The 21,922-nt window shown below is 47.8% G+C and overlaps 1 protein-coding gene across 1 annotated transcript in view; it reads right to left on the bottom strand.

Moving 5' to 3' along the window:
• The window catches only part of PDE4A (phosphodiesterase 4A), a 99,617-nt gene extending 82,090 nt beyond the window's left edge, over window positions 1-17,527 (bottom strand). The window contains exon 1 of the mRNA XM_044443802.1: window positions 17,511-17,527. The gene's annotated coding sequence lies outside the window, so the exon portion shown is untranslated. The remainder of the gene's footprint in view (window positions 1-17,510) is intronic.
• Window positions 17,528-21,922: the final 4,395 nt, after the last annotated feature.

The following is a 21,922-nucleotide window of genomic DNA, read 5'->3' as shown; positions in this document are numbered from 1 at the left end:
TCTGACCAGCACAGAGGGGGTGGCCAGCGGCACAGGAAGCCATGGCGACAAGGCTGCTGGCCCTTGCAAGTATCTTGGCAGGGGCCGATTCCCCAACCTCACAAGACAAGCTCACAGCCCCCCAGTTCTACCCTCTGTTTTAATGGAGAAGGGTGACCATGCTGAGTTGTGACCTGAGAGCACCTGAGCCACAGGTGGAATGCTCCAGAACCATTATTGGCACCTCCTGGCTAGGCTGGGGAAAACCCAGTCTAGAATCCTACAGCAGCCTTCCTCAAGCTGCTGTCTTCCAGATACTGGATGCTGTGTTCTATTTTACTGGATGCTGTGTTTTATTTTATTTTTGTCTTAATGTTAAACTGTCCCGAGACTTCAGTAAGGGAAGTTCTAAACAAGCAAACACACACACACTGTGGCTGCAGCTTCTAGCATTCCTGATCTTTGGGCTTGCTAGCAAGAACTGATGGAAGCCGAAGTCAAAAACAACTGGAGGGCACCAGGTTGTGTGTGGCCAGCATGGTCAAGGCTCAGCTAGATGGATCAGTGTTTTAGCTGGATGTAAGGCTACTTCCTATAGTCCAACTTTAAAAGATATCCCACTGAGGATTAATAGTGCTAACGCCCACAGGGAGTGTAACCCCCACAAATGTACTTTGTATAGGGTTTCTGTACTAAAGTAGCCATTCCACACTCAGTTGTTCAAAACATGGCTCAATTTGAGGCTGAATAAATTTTGGAACCTTCATTCCACACTTGTTTCTCAGTTGCTGGAACAGGCGAAGAAAAGTGAGTGTTCCTAATCATGCACAGAGTGCTTTTTCCAGATCACTGAGTAGCCACAAATAACATTCCAAATCTGAATTTTGGTTTTCAAATCACGAACCTGTAACTTCCAAAAAGGAAGCTTCCCTTTTAAATGCTAGGCTCAATCTCATATCAGGAAGTTCTCTGAATGCTGTGGGGTGCAATGTTTCTATCATCTACTGACAGCAAATCAAATTAAGTCACCTACAATGCTCCTACAACAATAATCCTTCTCGTTATACCCAGCCTAGAGACACACACACCCATCAAGGCCTTCTACAGAGTGATGAGGATCCTTCTCTGGTTTGCTACAGGAAAAAAGTCCGCTTCTACTCTAGCAGCGTGACTAGTCTATCAACCGTACAATTAGTTATTACAACTGTATAGTTATTGTATACAGACTGAATACTATAACTTTGTACTGGCGGTGAGCATTCACACCATTAGTTACTCTTCTGGTAACAGTTTAGTGCATGCAATTAGGATATTTAAAGAATGAGAATGGCATGTTGTTTCATAAAATGACTTTCCCTTTCTCCCTTGCTGCCAACTATCCCTGCAGAGGGAAGGAAGGAACAGTCCTTCCACTGTGCCCATGATCTGCTGTGCCTTGCAATAAAGAATCTACTACCTGAATGTGCCTTTCCCCCTCCTCCCTCCTATTTCTCTTTCCTCTTGTGTTGTGCTTTTAAGATTGTACACCTGTGGACAAGGACTGTCTTCTTTCTTATCTTTGTCAGCCACCTTAGGAGCCTTTTTGTCTCAAGGGTAGGATAAAAATGCTATAGATAAATAATAAAATGTCTGTGGGCAGAGTGATTACTAAGCACGTAAGAATGGCTTTAGTTTCAGTGAGATATGGGGTGGATTTGTCCTCAATGGCAGCCTGCAAACATTTTAAATAAGCAAACAATTTTAGCCCAGCAATCTCTATCCGACAGTGATAGGAATGCATTTGACAACCCCTGGTTTTCTTCTACTGCCTCTCCATAAGAAGGTCCCATTTAGTTATCATGCTTAGCAGCCATTGACAGACCTTCCTCCATGGACATGCCTCATCAGTGTTGTTAAAGCCATCCAAATCGATGGCCATTGGTATATTTTGTGGTAGCAAATGCCACAAGTCAACGTGTCTTTTCCTATGTTCAGAGTAATGCTGTTATGGTAATTCTTAAACAGCAAACTAAAAATAACCTTTCCAAGAAATACGTGTTACCAGGCATACAAAACTCTGCATATAAACCCCCATAGTCCTGGTACACCTGTAGGAACTATTCCCCCTGATCAGTGTGGCTCATTCTGGCTACACTTGATGAACTAACACACTAGGCAGAAAAAGGAAACAGGGAAAGAAGAGGGGATGCAGAAAAAGTGAAAAGGAATAAAAGGCCCCTCTTCTCCTCTCCTGGACTCCAGAGCTGCATCCTCCAGTTCACATTTTCAAGGTCACTTGCCCAATGCCCCACCCACTTATTTACTGAAGAGCGAAAACTAAGCTGTTGTCCATGAGGGAATCCATCTGTTATAGGGCTGTCTCCTGTGTTCTGTGTGTTAGTTGTGGGTGGGTGGGTGGGAATGGCCTTTGCACACAGAAACTCATGGGAAAGACACAGCAGAGCCTTAAGGCCTGTCCCCCTAATCCAAATGTAACTGTAAAGGATGAGTTTCAAAGTGCTTGTTTGTGTTGCCAGAGCTCCAACCCAAGACTCCATGAACAGTAGCTGGAATTACTAGAGATTTCTGGAGACTTTTGGTTCCAAGGAAACCAGAGAGATCAGATGGAACAGCTCTTGGCCATGGCAACTATATGAAACCTCCTTGGGCTGGCAGCATACATCTGATACCAGATGCTGCATGCAAGCAACAGGGCTGGTGGCAGGCACTTGCAAATCCAACCATCTGGCCATGACAAGGTGTAGAAAGTAGCGCCAGTCAGGGTGGCCACCAGAAGTTGCTCAATTAGGGTTCCTGGAATCCCTCACCACTGGCCCTTCTGGCTGGGAGCGCAGTCTGGTGACAGCTAGAGGGACAAAGTGCTCCCCACCTCACAGACATTTCTCATGCAACCCCTCTGATCCATGTGAGAAGCCAACTCCACACCATAGGACTCGTGTGGGCTCACCTTTCCCCTACACAGCCCTGTGGTTCTCTGGCACTCTGGTTACTACCACTGAGGCAGTAGGGAAGCCCCTTTCTGTTTCCCGAGGTTTTAAGAAACGGCAAGCCTGGCATTTTGAACTTAAGTGTGTCCTTTACTTTGTTATTCTCTATTTCTTATTTCTTTTAATGGATCTTTCCCTGGGAACCTGCTATTAGTTTGCAGATGTGTGACAGACATAAATAAACCACACTGTTGCAGCACTGTGGGGTGGGGGGTTCTGTTGCTGTGCTTGCTCTCTGATGCCCAGGGGTTACTGGGTCCCCCTGCCCCAGAGGGGCAACGTCAGTAGGCTGGCTGCTTTGATTCTGTGTTCTTCCCCCAATCTCCTTGAGCAGGCTAGGCACCTGTGGGTGTGCTTCTTTGCTAGAAGGAAGTGCCTTCGGCTCAGCTCAGAAGTCTCTGATTAGAGCCTGTGGGCAATTACACTCCAGTGGTTTCATTTGCATATGAGGTAGAAGGAGCTCTCCTGTCCTTTGACCCAGTTCTGTTGCACTTAGAGGAATGAACTTTCTGCACATGCTCAGAAGTATTCCTCTATTCTGGTTTCTCATACTGTTGAAGTGAAATGTGGCATAAAAAGAAAGTCTGAGATAGTTTATCTAACTTTTCTTGGTGGGGAAGGTAGCAGGCAAAAAACCATCCCAGAACACAATCGCAGTGGGTAAATATTGAACATCCCTCATTGTATTATTTAGATTTTATGAGCAGTATGAAGGACATCTGGATTTTTTCTGGGTTCCAAGAATAAAAGTTAAAAGTGGCAGTGGGGACTTGGACCTTTAAGTCTCAGATTAATTTCCTGGTCTTGCCACTGAGTCACTTGATCAGCCTTAGCGAGTCACTTCCTTTCATTGTGCATCATAGTTTTGCCTTAAAAGCAAACAACACACCATCCCCTCTGTCTCCTTAACCCGCCCCCACCCAGTCTTCTTCCTGTTCTTTTATGAATGAATGGATTCCCTGCATCCTGAGGGGTGAGGGGTTGGGCAGAAACAGAGGGAAACTGCTAGACTCTTGATCGAAAACACCCACACCTCTCCTGTTTGCCAGAATATTTTACTAAAGCAGATATCCGGGTGGATTGACTTGGCAAGTTCTCTGCAACTGCTCAACTTTTGGTGGAAGGGCTGTTCCCCTCACCTTGAGCAGCATATGTGTGGGGCAGGGGCTGTTGTGCTGTGCATGGTTTCAGAGCAGCCAGGTTTAACACCTCCCTCTGTGCCCCTCCACACACTGTGCACTGGCAAGTGTCACAAGTTCTTGTGGGAAATGCTGGCATTATATTTCAGCCTTCTTGACCTGCTGCTCTCCACGTGCCTGAGTTTACAACTCCCATCATTCCTAGGCAGCATGGCCAGTGGCTGGGGATGATGGGAGCTGCTGTTGAATACAGCTGGAGAGCACGTGGTTGAGGAAGGCTGATGTATACACATACATAAATTCTGTGTTGTAACATTCTGTTGCCTGCTCATTTCTTGCTGGAAATAATTTCCAGGAAGGGCCTGAAGCAATTTTTCCAATATGCTACCTAAAACAGAGTTCAGACTCAGAATTGAGTAACCTTTGGAGCATTATAGGCACAATCTACTAAGAAAATGTTCTTGCTTAAACCTTGCTGAAATGAAAATGTCCCCCGCCCCTTGTCTAACATTACTGATCTTCTTGCTGAAGAACCCAACAACTACAGAGAACCCAAAGCAGTTTGGAAATCTTTGAACTATATGACGAATGGTTTCAAATGTAACCATTGTCCTAGAAATATCATTGTATTTTCCCATGAGAAAGACAGTTGGAACGTCTTGTGTATTATATTGTGAGTCCTTCTGAATAGAACTAAGTTTCTTAAGAGTGCTTTCTTCCATTAAAAGAAAAGGTTCTAGTCCTTCCTCTGTTCTGAAATCCCTGAATATCATGATGGGAGGTGAAGTCCAGTACATCTGGAAGGTGCTGGGTTGGAGGTGGCTATGCTAAAGCCTCAGTAAGCAAAGGTGAGCACAGACAGGATTTCAAACATCAGGAAAGTAAGCACGCTATAAACAGCTCAGTTTCCTGCCCCTATTTCTCATCCCAGTCAATCTCCACTGCCAATCCCTGGCCTAACTGAAGGAGACAATGTGGGAGGCCCTCGATGGTATCTCCCCTCTCTGCCTGTTTTGAAAGTGAAAAGCGGCCATGGGGCTGTGGGAGTTGGATCAAGGCCAGGTGCTGAGCAGGGTCTTTTTTTGTTTTTAGAAACTTTCCCAGGATCAAAGCCTGCCTCCCCCACTGCATGTTTTCTTCTGTGGAGCAATGCTAATTAGGGGAATGGCAGGACTGCTAGGTTAAAATTCCTTCCCTCAGCATTGCAGCCCTCCCCATCTGCTTGCGGGGACTGAGAACTGATCTCCTGCCATCTCCCCAAGTTACATCCGTAAGTACAAAATCCTCAGGGCAGCTGCACACAAGGCCTGTGGTGATCGGCAGGCTGGTTGAGGTTTACATCTGATCCGCCCTCAGCAGGGTTATCACTAATCAAGGTCCATTTTAACTAGAATTTGTAAGTAGCCTCAGATTACTTTCAAATCCTGGCCAAACTTTAATCACAGTAGTCGCTGCTGGCACAATCCTTCACCACAGTTAGTGATGTGGGGAAGAGGAGGGCGGATGCCATCCTGCCACCCCTCCTTTCAGTGCAGCTCAACCTGATGTGCAACTGAGCCAAGAGATTTGGTCCAGTGCAGAACCTGGAGCTCACTGTTATGCTTATTCACCCTCCAAGATGCCCCATAGCTGTCCTGTAGTGGGATGGGATATGAGACACCTGCTTCTGACAGGCAGAGAGAGCTAGAAACATCCCCACTGAAGGAAACCCGGGCGGACAGCCTGCTGACTAGGGCATGTGGCGTTGCTCCAGCAACTGTTTGTGCCTTCACTTTGTGCCCAGCCAAGAGCCCCCCTCCAACCTGATCAGGCATTTGGGGCAGATCCAGAGAACACTCCTTGCCTCCTCTCCCTGCTGCAACCCTTGCTGGCATTAACTAGGCCAGCCCTGTTTTCCAAAAAGCACAAGAGGGAGAGGTTCTGTGGCTTGGCCTACTTTAAGAGCCACATGGCGGGGAAACTCTGGGGTGGATTTGGGAACAGCCGTTCCCAGGCCTGCCTCTCTTTTCAAAGCATCATCATGATGTGGTGGAATGTGAGACCTAAAGCGGCCTCCACCATTAAACCGCCAAATTAACAGATTATCTAAGCCAAAGGAATGGTCACCACCACACAAAATGTTCTAGGCAAAAGCACCTTGAAAACACAAATTCTGTTGGGCTGAGGACCTGGGAGATCTGGGTTCCAGGCCCCAGTTGGCCATGAAGCTCACTCACTCAGCCTAACCTACCTTACAGGGGTGTTGTTGGGAGTACAAAATGGAGCTCTGTAAGCCACCTCAGGTTCCTCACAAAAGGAGAACAGGTAGGATATAAATGCAAAGTACCAGGGACAGGAACAACAACCCTATGCAAACTTGGACAGAAAAATACCTACAATGACCAGCATTTCCCAACCAGGCATAGGGTGTGAGGAAACAGCCCTTGAACCACCTACAGGACTTTCCTTCTCTCCATTGCATCCTCACGACCTTGTAAGCCTGTTAAGCTGAGAGGCAGTGAGTGGCACAAGTCAGCCTCTCAGTGAGCTGCACCGCTGAGTGGGGCCTAACGCTTACTCAAGTCTCAGTCCAGCCTCCTAACCTCTGTGCCACAGTGGCATAGGCCTGTGCCTTAAAACAACTAAAATACAAAGTTAAAAACCAAGCAAACATATATTTTGTTGGGGTAGTTATACAAATGCAGTAAACACGCATGATGCCAGACTTCAGCTGGGCAAACGCAGGGCAAAATCCCATTGCCTGAAGGAAAGCTAGGGAACTTGTCCTATGTGGTATTTGTCTAAGGCTGGCTGTCTAAACTGCAGGAGTTGTAAGGGGCGAGAAAGAAGAGGGTTACTTTGCTGAGGGCGCTCTGGGTCCTCATGGCTAAACCACCCTAAAAGCTTTTAACTCGACAGAGGAGTCTTTAGGCCCCAAGAGAGTATTAAGGCTAACCCTGGAACAACACCCTTTAGAGGTGGCAGTCAGCAGAAAAGATCCACTTAACACAAACCATTAAACAGACCAATTGAAGCATTTGCAGCATAAATCTCCAAGGTAAGACAATCTGGAAAGTTCTGGCAATTCTGGCTAGGAATCATGGGAATTGCAGGTAGCATATCAGGAGACCATCAAGCTGGGAAATACAGGGAACCCTAGCCTGGTTTCACAAAATGGGGTTGCACTGCCCTCTTGTGGATAGTTTTTGTTACAATCATTTTTCAGCCCCAGTATCATGGGAAGCTCAAAAGAGTTCTTAATGAGAAGGTTTGTAGTGATTGGGACGAGCTTCCCTGAAAGACAGCTGGCTGTCACAAGCTGGGTTTCCTCTTTCTTCCTCTCAAATAACAGGTAGTTCTTCAGCTAAAAGCACTTTATTTCCAATGCACAGCCAGAAAACTAATGGCCAACAGAGGAAAAGTTTCTGAGTCATTCACTGAACCCACACTTGAAAATATTTCCCAGAACTCTCCTTTTCAGGAACCTTGGGCCCCATCCCCCTGGGGTATTCCCCACTGGAGAAGGACTAGCCCTTCTCTCCGGACACCATGCCATGGAATCAGAGATTGGACCCCTACTGGCACTTCAACACTTGATCAGTTCCCAGGGCTTTGAGATATCTTTGCCATCTCTATGTCCACAGATCTCATTTCCTGGCCCTCACAGTCCTCATCTGAAGGCTCTCCAAGAATAACTGGCCCCTTCACTCCCAATGCCAGCACTGCCCAGCTGCAGGGGAAGAGAGTGTTGGGCATGCTTTATGTTGCACCCTCAGTTCCCATGAGGCCAACAGCCTGGATCTCTGAAACACCACACACTTGTAGCCCCCAAAATGCTCCCCAAACCATGCCCAACATATATACAAGTCTGTAGGGAAATGTTCTTCAACTGCAAAACTTCAGCTGTAATTCTGACATCTGTACAAACGTCTCTTGTAATATTGATCTTTGTAGGAAGGACTGCTGTTCTGGTTTGTTCTTTGAGGACCTCCATATTTTATTTACCCGAGGCAGCAATCTTACATACACTTACCTGACAGGAAGCCCCACTGAACTCAATGGTGCTTGATTCTGAGCAGACAAAGACAGAATTGTGCTATAAGCTACCTGAGGATCATTATGGAGGAGGAAACTTTAAAGACTCCTCGCTAAATGTTTTCCAGTCTGTAATGTATGTCTTTTCTCCATGGGCGTCCATTTCATTCTTGCATTATTTCCACTGCAGCAACTCAGGCTGCTGAAAAAACAAGCTTCTTCTCAATTCAATTTTTTAGAAACTGAGAAGAGGATTGACTCTTCTGCATCAGATTAAAACTTTTAAAGAGAGCCCTGAATCTGCAACATTTTTCTTTTATCATCATCATGGTTTCAGGAGCTACTATGTATACTAAAAGGTATTATCACTCCTGCCCGCAATCAATATTCTTCTGTGAACAGACATGAACTGTGAAATGGCTTCTACACATGCTTCAGAACAGTTGCAGTAGCATCTATTTTTCATGCATCTTTTAGGCACGCCATGTTACTTGTGGTTAGAGTGTTCAGCTGGGATCCAGTAGATCTGGGTTCTAGCTTGGATGACTTTGGGCCAGCCACTGACTCTCAGCCTAACTTACCTCACAGGGTTCTTGTGAGGATAAATGGGAAATAAATGGGTGAGATATAAATATAAATGTAAATTAATTAATCGAGAAACATGGGCTGGGTTCACAGGTCACAACAAACAACCTATGTGATCACCACAGATCTGTTTTTTACCTCGATGTGTCTGACAGATGATTTAGCTTGTGGTGGCAACCCTAGTCCCGTCAGCCATTTCTTTCCCGTTCAGTCCTTCAAGCAGCATCCCAAGAGATACCATGGGGAGGAAGGAGCTCCTCTCCTTGACAGCTGCAATCTTCAGGCACCTTCACCTCCTGCTTCAGGGGGAACTGCTGGAGCAGGAGAGGGGGTGCCTGATCCAAGCTCAGGCCCGACTCATCCCTGTTTGTTGCTCCTGCTAGCAAGAGAAGTGTTCTCAACCTGGAACCCACCCACCCTGCAAAGAGAGGGAGGCATTGCTTAGCCCTTTCTTTCTTCTGCTTGCCGGAGAGCTGTCCCCAAACCAGCTGATGGTGCTGCTCCCTGGCTAGCTGCTTGGTAAGAGTGGCAATACGCAAGTGACCCTCTGATTCTGGCCTCGACATAGCAGTGACTTGTGGCTCCAGGTCCAGATGACAAAACAAGCCATCAAGGTGCTGAGAAACCATTGAGCAAACCATCACTACTGTTCACGATTTCTCAAGACCAAATGTGCCAGGTTAAAATACCACCATGGATTCAGGTGACACAACGGTCCAACAATGGTTAAAAACTCCCACTGTGGCTTGTTATGCAAAGCCACCCATGGTGGCTCGCAACCAGGTCAGGCTTTGGTCAAGGGCGATCTAACCCTAGCTGCTGTCCTGCTGGATGTGGAGGAAAAACCAGAAGAAAAGGAGAAGGGTGTTGAGGGCGAGAGGAAGCAAAGACATTCAGCAAGCTACAGAACTTGTTCTTAAGCATTCAGTACATGTTGAGTGCAAGTCATGATTGTGAACTGCTGTAGAAACATGAGCTATTTTGTTGTTGTGCCCAGCTGAGATAACGAACCACAGTGAAGAAGCCACAGGTCACATTCCAACATGGTTTTTTTTTCCCACGGGGTTCTCCATGGCTTAAGTTGGTTTACAATAACCTACAGTTCAAGACCAATCCAAACTCAACGCGTGCTCAATCCTTGAGTGACAGTTCATTGTGTTGTCTGAATCCAGTCAGAGAGGAGAAGGGGTAAGAGAAAGAGGGAGAGAACTGGGACAGAAAGGAGAGAGAAGGGGTGACCTGTTCAATTTGGCTGCAGTTCTGTTGGTTTAGAAGGCAGGACAAGCTGCACCTGGGTGATGAATATGGGAACCATGCATTGTATGAACCCAGAACACATTATGGTGTAAACAGGCCACAGCGGCTTCAATGGCCCATGCTTGCTGGGTTTACATAACAGGACAACCTCAAGCAGGGGCTAGATATGCAAAATGGTGACTGGCCTCATAGTGGTTTAAATAAGTCATGCTGGGCTGTTTTGTGAACACTATGAGACACTTTGCACCATACAAACAAGCCACAGTAACTGAAATTAGCCACTTTGGTTGTGCGAACCAGGCCACAGAGTTTGCATGAAACAAAGGCTTATCTGGATCATGAGAACCAGCCCATGGTACTTGCAGACATGAGGGTCCACTATGGATTTTTAATCTGGGGGGTGTGCATGTGCATGTGCACGTGTGTGTGTGTGTGTGTGCACGCATGCAGCCACCATTTTGCATCTACAACCACCTTTTGAGGGCTGTTCGGCTCGGTGAACCCTAGCATAATCCTAGAACCATGGGCCATCACAAAAGCCACACTGATCACCCAGCGAACTTGAATTAATTGATGCTTTAAAAGTGCAACAAGTAAATATGCTGCAGAATCTAACCTTCCTCTCTGAAATACTCAAGTCTAGAGCAATTTCCCCTACTTTGTAAAAACAGATACTATGTCAGATGATTTCTATTTAGGACATTGAAGATGATAATGATTCAAAAAAGTTCAAGCTTCCTTCTGTGGGATTCTTATAAGTTTCCATCAGTTTTTACGCACTGTTTTAACATAAAACAAAACACCCTGCCCTCCTGAACTGCTATCAGACTGTAACTCACGCTCTATATTACTGTCTCCACAGTCAGTCCAAATGTAGGAAAGAAACAGCACAGCAACATCCCCCTTGCTCTTGCCAGAGCATCCAAGGAACGCCTCCCTTTAACGCACTCCTTCAGAGCACGTCCATGCCAAGCAGGCCCTCTCCTGCTGTCACATGGTTTAAGTTCCCCGCTTCCTGTTCAGAGAGGGGGGCTTCTTTGATGGCTGCACACATGCAGGGCTCCACGCAATCTGAAACTACAGCATGCAGAACTCTGGACCATGTGAAGGCAGGGTCAGCATCAAGTGTAGGCATGGCTGGGCACACACCTCGGCAGGGCTCCACTGACAACAGCACCCCGGGTTTGCTCCTCCTCTTCATCGCAGCCGTCTAGCGTCTGCTCTGGTGCAGACAAGAGGCGTGGTGAGAGGGAGCAGCAGATGCCACGGCTCTCCATGTGTTGATCGAGCAAGGGGTACCGAGGGGGAAAAAGAGGGTGGCAGGCAACACTGCTGGGGAGAGGCAGATCCCATCAGGGAGGAGGCCCATAAAGCTGCCATGCCCTAAAGCCACCTCAAACCTCTTTGGAAACCTAGGTGCGAACAAGCCCACAGTATGTATGGGTAGTCCCCTTCCCTGAAGATGTTCGTGCTGTATGCATGGACGCCTGTGGGGGCTACGGAGTGCGTGCAAGAGGGGCACAGGGCTCCACGGCATGGCCTCACTCACATCTGAAAGTCAGGTGCTGTCTGAATGCTGGGACACACAGAAACAGAGCGAGTCAGAAGGGGTCTCCCGGGCCATCTAGTCTGACCTTCGACACCAGCCGGCTCCGCTATAGAAACATAGAAACAGAGCGAGTCAGAAGGGGCCTCCAGGGCCATCTAGTCTGACCTTCAACACCAGCCGGCTCCGCTATAGAAACATAGAAACAGAGCAAGTCAGAAGGGGCCTCCCAGGCCATTCTCAAATGGTCCCCACATTCAGCTGAGGCTACCATATTTCTTAGAATCCTGGCTTATGGAAAGCTGCAACTTCTCCCATGCTTATTTTCTGGAAGGAACTTTGCTATTTCTGCAACACGCATTTCTGCACTAAACATGCCTACAGCAACGAAAGCTGAACCCTGGCAGAAGCATCACATATTAAGTGACAACCCAATCTATATGTGTACTTCTGGATTATGTTTTCCTTGCAGTTATGATGATGCCAGATCTTGTGATTTTGCATGTAACTTTTCACTCCATCTGCAAAAACCGTATGTTTGTAAATACATTCACCTATGCCTTTCCTTGAAGTTTCTTCCCACAAGCCACAAACCGGGTGCTTTTGATAATAGCTCCTCCCAAGCCAAGCCCAAGACAATAAAATTCTGAAGGACAACACAGTGCAGTGGAGGAGCTTAGGCAAGAGAAATGCTCTCTTCAGACTTCTGTATATACACGTGCTCACACGCTTACTCTTGCACACTCACTTACTGGTAAAACATCTTGCTTTTGTCAATGCAGTACTTAGTAAATTCTTAAAAAGAAAACAGCAAAGAAGAAAGTTGGCATGTTGCTGGCAAGGCTAGCAATGTTTGAGACATTTTTGCCGCCTGAGACGAAAGGTAAGCCCCACAACCCACCCTCTGCCATTCCATACACAGTAGGCCGCCAAAGTGACCAGCAAACCCTGCGGATGGGACCACACCTTCCACCACGCCTGAGACCAGTGGGCTGGCAGGGGCCCCGGGCAGCCGGTGCGTGGCACCACGGCCCCATCCTTCCATGCTGTGCTGCCCTTCCTGACTCCATGCGAGAACTGGGCCCAGTTTTTGGGACTGTGAACGTGTGGATGGAAAGGACCGATTTCATCAAGTGGCTAACCTGCCTTCCTCCCAAGGATCTCAAGGTGCTTCTCACCCCCATTCTGTACTATAGTCCAAGGAGGGAGGTTAATGCAAAAAAACAGAGACAAGTGCAGAGGGATCCCTGGTGAGCAGGGGCTTGACCCCGGGGCTCCCCAGTTCTAGCTGCACACTCCAAGCATGCTGCCACCCCGTGCACAGAGGCAGCCTGCTCCTGAACGCAGGGGAGGCGGGGAACTGCAGGCTTTGGCTGGAGAGGGGAGGGTGCTCTGCCTGTGCCCCAGGGTAGCTCTTTTCTCATATCGCATATATGATATATTTCTCATATCTGCTTTGGTATTAAGTGTTTGGGGCAAATAAACTCAGGGAGTGGTGGTGCAAATTGGCATGAGAGAAGAAGGGGGGAGGGGGCTGTAAAACAAGGGAGTAAAGTATTATGTAGAAGTGGCACTGTAGAAGTGACTGTACCACTGTCCTGGCCGCATACAAGCAGAGTATGAGTGTGCCTCAGCTCGGGTACGGCAGGGCAGTGCATCCATCCTTTGCTGTGCTCCCCTTTGCCTCCTACAGTCCCGCCCTCCCGCCTTTCAACTGAGGCCCTTATCTGTGGCTGTTTCCTGGAGATAAGGAGCTCTGCCCCTTTTTTACACACCTGTCACAGAGATTCCCTCACACAGATACAGTGCTTTGGAGTGCTCTCCCTTCCTGGTCCTCTGGAAGGAAAGTCTGAACCTCACCTCACCACTGGGCTTGCATAACATGCTAACGAACATTCTGGGAATGAATACGAGTTGAGTGTGGGATGTTGTTGAAACGTGAATTGTTCAAATGAACAACAACAAACCATGTTGTTTGAGCCCAGCTGACATAACAAGTCATGGTGAATAACCCACAGTTCACAATACAACAACAATGGGTTCTTGTCATGGGTTGTTTGTGCTTAATATGCCACAGCTTGTTAGTTCGGTTCAGAAGACATGTTAACTTGCACTTCAACAGCCACCCACATTTTAACCACAAGCTCTACTTAACCCTTGAATGTGAATTAGCATGTGGTCTGAATCCAGTCAGCCATGCAGGCCAAGCATTCAAGGCTGCTTTGGCATGGAAGGAAGGCGATCCAGGTCCCCACCCTGCTAAAGTGACACTCGCACAACACAGTTCTAACTCAGAGGGTCAGTGAAAGCTCCAGTCCTCCTAAGAGGCCATGTCCAGAGGAAGTGACCAGAATGGCAGGGGTCTGGAAACCAAGCCCCATGAGGATCAGTCAAAGGAGTGCAGCATGATTAGTCTCGAGAAGAAAAGAATAGAGGGAAGCATGCAGCCTCTTCACATATCTGAAGGGCTGTGGTTCAGGGCAGAACTAAAACTGCTGGGTGGAAATAGCAGGGAAGCAGAGTTCAATATGGTCCTACAAGAAACTTCCTAGCTGTATTAGCTGCTTGGGAGTGGGAAAGACTGTCTGGCGAGGTGGTGGGATCGCCTTCAAAGGAGATCCTTAAGCAGATGCCAGTCCAGCGAGCAGGGGTGCCGTGGCATCCTGCATGAAGCAGGGAGCTGGACTACATTCTGCAATGTGGGTTCCCAGTTTGTATGCAAATACATGGAGCAGTGCTGGAAGTCAAGGAAGTCAGTTGGGCCTCAGGAACGACACGGCCATGGCTGGATTTCAGCTGTCCTCATGCGGTCACTATGTGAGAGCTTCGCTGTTTCTCTTTAAGTCTACAGAACGACTTTCCACAAGAAATCTCTTAAGTAGCTCCTGCTGGCACAACAGCTCCAAAGCAATCCTGAAGGATCAGATATTCCAACAGTCCTTTTTCCCCCAGGAATGCTCCTGGTGGGAGGTGGGATTTGGACTTGGCATGGGTTAAAAGGGTGAGCATACACACCTCTGTACTTGACTTTCTTCCCCATTCAGACTTGTTGTAAGGGCAACTTAAAATGCACAAGCAGAACACATGTGATTTCATGCATATGCATTTGCATACTGCCTGCCCCTCCGCACATTGCAACACAACATACATTTCAATGGTAAAGTGTAGGAGAAAAGTGATGGTACAAACTACACAGAAGCAGCCTTATTTTCATCTCAGTCTGAGGGAATGGTGGGGGTGGGGGCTCTTAGTTTCTTATTTACACATTAAAATTGGGAAAAACTCTCCTAAGGCTGTGTTAATGAAGACAAAAACTCAGTTCCTTTCTCTGAGTCTAGAGAAGTTTTGTTCTCCCACCACACCAGAGAGCTGAAGGCAACTTAAAAAATCACACACTGCTCATGGTGTGTACACAAATGTATGTTTATGTCTTCACCTCTGGCAAACAGGTTTGTATATTGTTTCTGAAACCTGTAAAACCCTTTTGACCAGAAATGTTTTTTTTAAAAAATACAGGTGCACATGAAAGGCGGTGACGCCCTCTTCCAAACGGTTTTTGCTTGGCCAACGATTCTGTGTGCTCCAGCCTGTATCAGAGCAAAGTTTCCCAGAGTGGGGTGGGGTGGGGTGAGCACCAGGCACACGGTGCCCCGCTCAGTAATGAAGCTTCATGACAGATGCTGTCTGTCTGGGGAAGAGGCTAAGGATCGAGCACAAAGGCAAAACAGAGGACACGGTGGACTGCACTCGAGACCTCAGCACATTTTAGAAATATCGGTAGGCAAAACTTTGCTGGTAATACAAAAATTAAAAACCATCATTGAATTGAACTGAACTGAACTGGAAAGGTCCAGTGGTTGCCATCTTGGATCCAAAGGAGAAGCTGGTGTTTTATGAATTGGGCCGATCTTTTCTGGTGAAAGACAAGCTTTGGGGGTGCCATCTTATCAAATCAGAATGCTCCCTCCCTTGGTGGCTTCCCCTTGTGTTTACCAGCTCCAGCTATTTTATCTACCCGACAGAAGGAGCTTCATCTGTTATGCACCCGTCTGTGCCTCAGGCTGCTCCAAAAGGGTCAAGGGCTTGGCCAGAGAAGAAAGAGGGGTGGAGGAAGTACCTGGCCCGCTCAAATGATATCACTTTGGCCACAGCTTTCAGTTCCTTCTGTTGGCTCCTTTTTTGGAAGCAGGATAACATGCAAGTTATATTTAGTTGTGACAAGCAAGCTACTGAAAAAGAGTGGCTTTCTGAAACAGCTAGATTCCGTGGGACAATATACAGAGCAGCCTGCCCTCTCCCTTGCATCTTAAATCTATCCCACTGACAAATCCCTGCTTTCAGAGATGTAAAGTACGCTACAGGTTCCATGCAAACCTTTGTTGCTGGAGTGGCACATGTGTTCAGTGCCAGTGTGTGTGACTCCTATTCTGGGATTACCAAATCTCCTACAGCTTTAACTTGGAGACTCCTCATGGAAGGACATCTTCAGGTTCAGAAATGGAAACAGATGGGCACAAGAGTGGAGCAGATAGCAAAAATTCTCACTGAGTCTGGTCTCCCATTGTAAAATGTTCTCCTACTTCGGATGGCCCTTAGCAGGAAGCCCTGAAACTGCAGATGAAGACAGGGTATCTAGCAAATCCTACATTGCACACACACTGCACAAACCTGCAAACAGGGTGTGTGTGTGGTGCTTGCTTTCATGCCTTTAACAGTAGCCTGATATGCAGCGACCAGCAGCTTTGCACAGTAGTGCAGGGCTGAAACCCTTGCTGCTTTTCATACTCCCCCATTTTTAGTGCCCGGCTTTCATTCTCTTTCATTACATACTGGACTGAATGCAGTGAGAGCTCTGGAGACACCCAGTGCTGCTTCACTCATTACTGAAGCTCAGTGTGTGCAGATCTGATCAATCACTCGGGAAACCATTAGCGTCCCATATAAGAACAAGGCAGAAATATGATCATCTCTTTTTGGGTTTGCAAAAATATTATGGGGGAAAATAACATTCCCCCACATTCCACATTTTGAAATACTGAAGCAGAAGGGAGACTCAATAATAAGAGAGAGCACCAGCTTTTTTAGCTGTCAACAACGCTGTCTTTATGCACGTTTTTCTTTTGGAAAGCTGTTGAACTGGATCTCTGGGTAAAAAGCAAGATATCCAGAGGTAACAAGCCTGTCTGGAATGCAATGAGGTATGTATAATATAATCTGACCACCAGAAATCCTTCACTGACACAGTTTTAGTTCCACTGCCATTCAGGCCACAACTACCATTCTGGAGTTGTGGTTTGAAGATTTCTGTTGCAACTTTGCATGCTGAGACAAAACAATACAACCATGTTTGTGTGTGCTGCTGTATATTCTTGGATCACAAAAGGTCCACGCTTGCAAACCTCACACCACCCTGGGATCTATTAAAACCATCACATGTTCCAGATGATTCAAGGTCAGCTGTGAGCCGACTCTTCCATAGCAGCGCAACTCAACCCAAGCAGTCATTTGGTGTTAAGACTACTTCCAGAGGTGCCTCTCCTGGTCTTGGTGGAGAGATGACGGAACAGTTGTTCAGAACAATCCAGAAGATAGTTTTGAAAAGCCTCCAAAGAGCCAGTGAGATAAAGCTGAGGGACTGCGTCTTGTCTGGAATGCCTGTTGCTCTTATACGTATGCCATCAAGTCCTCTCTGACTTTGGCAGCCCTATTGATGAGTGCTCTCCAGAATGCCCTGTCCTTGCCAACCCTACTCAGCTCTAGTGAACACAAGGCTTCCTTTATGGAATCAATGCCTCTCATATTTGATCTTCCCCTTCTTCTGATGTGCCTGAAGTATGACAGACTCATTCATTTTTTGTTTCCAGGAAAGTTCTGGCTTGATCTGAACTAGGAGCTCCTACCCCAGCAATTCTGCTCTTTTGAAAACAAAGCGTTTCTCAACAGAAAAAGCAGGGGCTCTGCTCTGCTCTTTCCACTCAACTTCTGTTGTGTTGCTTTTCTTACCTTACTGCAGGTGTGTTGAACCACAGGTCTAGGGGCCAAATCTGGATTCCCCAGTGGATTCTCACCCTCTCTTCATGTAGTGCCTGTCATTGGCTGGTTTCCCATTGACCGGTTTTGTGTGGCTTCTTTCCCATTCTAAAAGGCTGAAATGCCTGTCTTGTGACTTAGTTTACTTTAAGCTAAAAAAAGCTCCATCCTTTGCAAAAAAAAAAAAAAATCTAGGAATACCATGCTCTCAGTCAACAGCCAGTGTTCAGAGAGAACAAGACGAACTACAAGTACCATCTGGACCCCTAGTGCTACTGACATTGAACTACAAATCTTATTTAATGAGCGGTAATGGCTGATAACAGCTGTCAGTGCAGTGGATGGCCTTTAAAGGGGTTGCCATTCACACTGGAGACACACAAATGGAAGTTGGGGCTGGCACGTCAGCAGCAAGGTGGTGGATAGGTGAGACAGCAACAGAGAGGTGGGGTCCGGAAAGGCTTTCCTAAAAAAGAGCTCTTTTAGGGATAAGAAGGAAGTGATTGGCTCACTGAGAAGTGAGACTGGTGCAAAGAACTCAAGAAAGCAAAAAGTGTGGTGGCAAGACAGGATAAGGGGCGGCCAGCAGACAGTTTTGTGTGGATTGGAAGAAATGGGAAACAACGTACAGGGAGAAGACAAAGAGGGGCTGGTCTAAAAGTTTCAGGAAAGTAGGAAAGTCAAAGGTGATGTGGACAATGGACAAAGGTAATGAAGATTAATCTGCAAGGAACCTGCAGAGTAGTTCCAGATACAGAGAATTCAGCAGTATTAAAGGCTAGTGAGAAGCAGATTCCCCAGTGGCAGAGCACTTGGCAGGCAGAAGGGCTTGATTCCCAGCATCTCTTGGTCAGGCCTGAAACCTCGGATTACCACAGCTGCCAGTCAGTGTTTGTGATGATGGGCTGGGTGGCCTGAGGGACAGTGGGTCCCTTATAAACACTTGGTATAAGGTGGCTTCCCATGTTCCCATGACTCTACAGTAGCTCAGGCAGGAGGTGAACCTGGACCTAAACAAAGGTTTGAGCAGTAATCAAAGGTGGCTCATTCTCTGGAGGGCTTGGAAGGAAGGGAGAAGCCAGATTTGACAAAGGACTGAATGGAGGAGCAGAATACAACAGGGAAGTGAAACAGAAGAGTGGCATTGCCAGCTCTGGTTGTTCAGCTACCACCTCCCTCCCTTTCACTGTCTGTGGCTCATAGGCCCAGTCTACAAATTACCTCAGAAGACCCTGAAGCCCTCCTCCACTTCGCAGGGCTGCCATGTCCTACTGGCAGCAGATGAATGAACGGCCCAAGACTCCTTCCCGGCACATCACTCTTCTTTCTCCCCCACTGGGTTGTGTGGGAAGCAGGCAAAGGATCCAGATGGCCCATGTGAATGGGGTTTTCAAGGCATTACTGGCATAATAAGGACCCAGCTATGGGCAACTGATGACTGGAGAAGAAGTAACACTACAATGTGCAACTTACATTCCAAGTAAGACTGGCAGGCCCTTTCTAGTGTGTGTGGAGGGGTAGGGGGGGTGGGTGAGATGGGGACAATTGCCATGAGCATTTGTTACATCTTGATCCCACATATCCTCCAAGGAGCCCAAAGTGGCTTACAGAGACTTCCTCCCCTACTTTTTAATCCTCACAACTCTCCTGGGAGGTAGATTAGGCTGAGGCTCTGTGATTGGCACCCGAGTCACCCAATGAGCTTCATGAGGAATGGATGATGACAGTGAGGGTCTCTCAAGATGCCGTCCAACTCTCTAGCCCCTGAACTGCACAGAGGGGGCACCACTACCCTGACAAGCCACATGCTCCAACTGAGACCAGGAGGGGAGGGTGCCGCAGGGTCCCAGGAAGAGCACTTTACCCGCAGGGCCTCTCTCACACTCAGGAAGGTTCTCGCTTTTAGTGGGGAGTGTTTGAGTGGCATGGCTCCATCTCTCTTCCACATGGAATTGGAGTAGATGAGCGTTTGGCACCTCAGCAGCTCCTGGATGAGGCTGCAAATGGGGGCGGGGGCTTGAGTATTAGCCAAACTATCTTCCAGGTACAGACATTGCACCTGGAAACAATGCAAGACGAGAGTCGCTGGAAACTGTGCATTAGTTCTAAAAGCGTAACTTAATGCTGCTACCAATGGGGTGGAGAAGCCTTTCCATGCATTCTGTACATTCAACAAGTCTTTTCAGATGCCCAGAAGCACAGCTCAATCCTGTCAGCAAAGAGATACTCTCAGGCCAACATGTACGGCTGCAGAAAGCTGCCATTTCCTCCAACAGCATCCCTTGCTTTCTGCCCCCACTCACAAGGCAACACTGCGCTGGGTCATGCAATTGTGCAAGGATAATGGCAGGTCACTCTGCCCTTAGGAAGAATATCTTCACAACAATCTCTGACTCTGCTGTGAAAGGAATCCTGCTGCACCTCTGCTCGAAAACTTTCCCTCTAGAGCAGGCTGCTCCAATCAGACACCCTCCAGATGTGCTGAACTACCACTTCCATTATCCTCACCCAGCCTGGCTGCATTGCAAAAGGCAGACATAACACGCTGCCCGTTTTGAACCTGTCTCGAGCTGTAGGGGCTTCCTAGCACCTCTGGGGGCTTGCCACATGATGAGGAATACCCTCCTACCAACAATGTGGCTGACAGAAGAAGCCAGTGCCCATGGTGACTTTCTAGGAGAGGAGGAAGGTCCTGGGTAAGGCTTGGAATAGCAGCATTACAGAATGCCTTTTTTTAACCTTCCCACCAGTTTCCTTGCTGTTTGCAAACACTGAGTGCACTCCACAGGTCCACTGCATCATTAAACAAAAGCAGCACCTGGTGTCCCACGCAGAATTTGGTTTTTAACCCTCAGCCCCTCTCAGTCCAGCCCTCTCAGCTGGAAATATATTGGCTGTCCCACCGGAGCCCCGGGAATTCACTGGCCACATAAAGGTGGGTCAAAGTTAACTTGTGAACAATGTAAACCTAGTTCCTTTTGTACTATGAAGTGCTATGGAGTTATTTGTTTTTATTATAATTTTTAGTCCTGATCTTTTTAAATCCGGTGCAGCTTTAAGACTGCTGGTAGTTGTCCACGCCTGCCCTATTCCCAATAACCAGGCATTGCTCTTCTAGCAGTAGGATTACCCCTCTTTCCCTTCAGCTCAAGTCTAATTTTCTTTTTGGGTGGCAAGATTAAAATCAGAACTTGCTTGAGGGCAAATGTAGTACAAATGCAGTGAGTCATCTGAAGTAGCACTGGAGAAGTGTGAAAGCCAAGCAAGAGAGGCACACATGATTAGTTTGTGCAGAGCCACGAAGAATAATGGGACACACGTCTCAGAGCAAGCATAGCTGCCTGATCTGAGAGATGTCCGTGGCATCTCAGAGCCGCTGGGGTGCCCTTCTTGGGTTGTGCACTGCAGCTTTTTGGGGGCAGCCAACTGTATCTTGCAAGTGTCCTGCTTGGAGCAGACAGAACCGATCCCTCATTCCCCTTTTATCCCCCACACCAAACTCACACGACTAGAGTGCAGTGAGTCAAGAGGAGATGCAACTGGAGGCACAGAGCCCTCGATGAGAATCTACAGTCATTGCTACCTTTCACAAATCTCTCCTCCATGTGCCATCACCCACCCCCTGTAAATGTGTCATGCAAAATTGAGCACAAGTGACAAATACAGGTCAAGTTTGCTGTGCTGAGGCCAGAAGCAACGTTCTCAGGCAGAGTTTAGGTTTCTTTGCCACAGCCCTTGAGCACGCTTCTGTGCAGATTTGGTGGGGGTGGGGGGAGATGGCCTCGAAGGGTCTCCTAAATCACAGTCCCTGCAGCCCCCAGCCCTGGGATGTTATGCAGCTCCTTACCCTATGAGCCCTCTTGCTCTCCGACCGCACTCCTGGATGCTCCTGTTGACCTTCAGCTTCATGATGTAGGTGGGAGAATGGACAGTAAAGAAGACTGGGGAGTTGGGTGACTTGCAGTCGGAGTCGTGTTTGACTGGACCCTGTGAGCTGCTGGAGTCACTGGGCAGGAAGGCCTCATCATCAACGCTTGCTGGTGCCTCCAGTTCAGGAATGCTGGGCAGGTTCATGGTCCTTTCCAAAGCCCTGGTCCACTGGCGAAAGGTGTCCACAGGTCCAAGGGTAAGCCTCTCAGACTGGCCGGTGCCAAGGATGCCCACAGTGGTTCATAGCATGTCCACAGTGGAAGGGGAGGCGTGCAACAGAAACTCCACAGGCTTTTTTGGCTGGCAGCCAAAGCATCCGCCCAGCAGGTCGGGGGTACCGCGGAGTGCGTCCCCTGGTCGCTTTGGCCGTCCCACAGGCAGGCAGAAAGGGGTCGGGGAGAAGTCAGGCTCCCTCCCAGATCTTCTGAGGGCTGGAGTCTGCCAGAGCCGCGACA

The sequence above is a fragment of the Varanus komodoensis genome, unplaced genomic scaffold (genome assembly GCF_004798865.1).
Source record: "Varanus komodoensis strain SLA01 unplaced genomic scaffold, ASM479886v1 scaffold42, whole genome shotgun sequence".
NCBI lineage: Eukaryota > Metazoa > Chordata > Lepidosauria > Squamata > Varanidae > Varanus > Varanus komodoensis.
The sequence above is the reverse complement of the archived record's forward strand: the minus strand, read 5'-3'. Positions and strand labels throughout refer to the sequence as shown.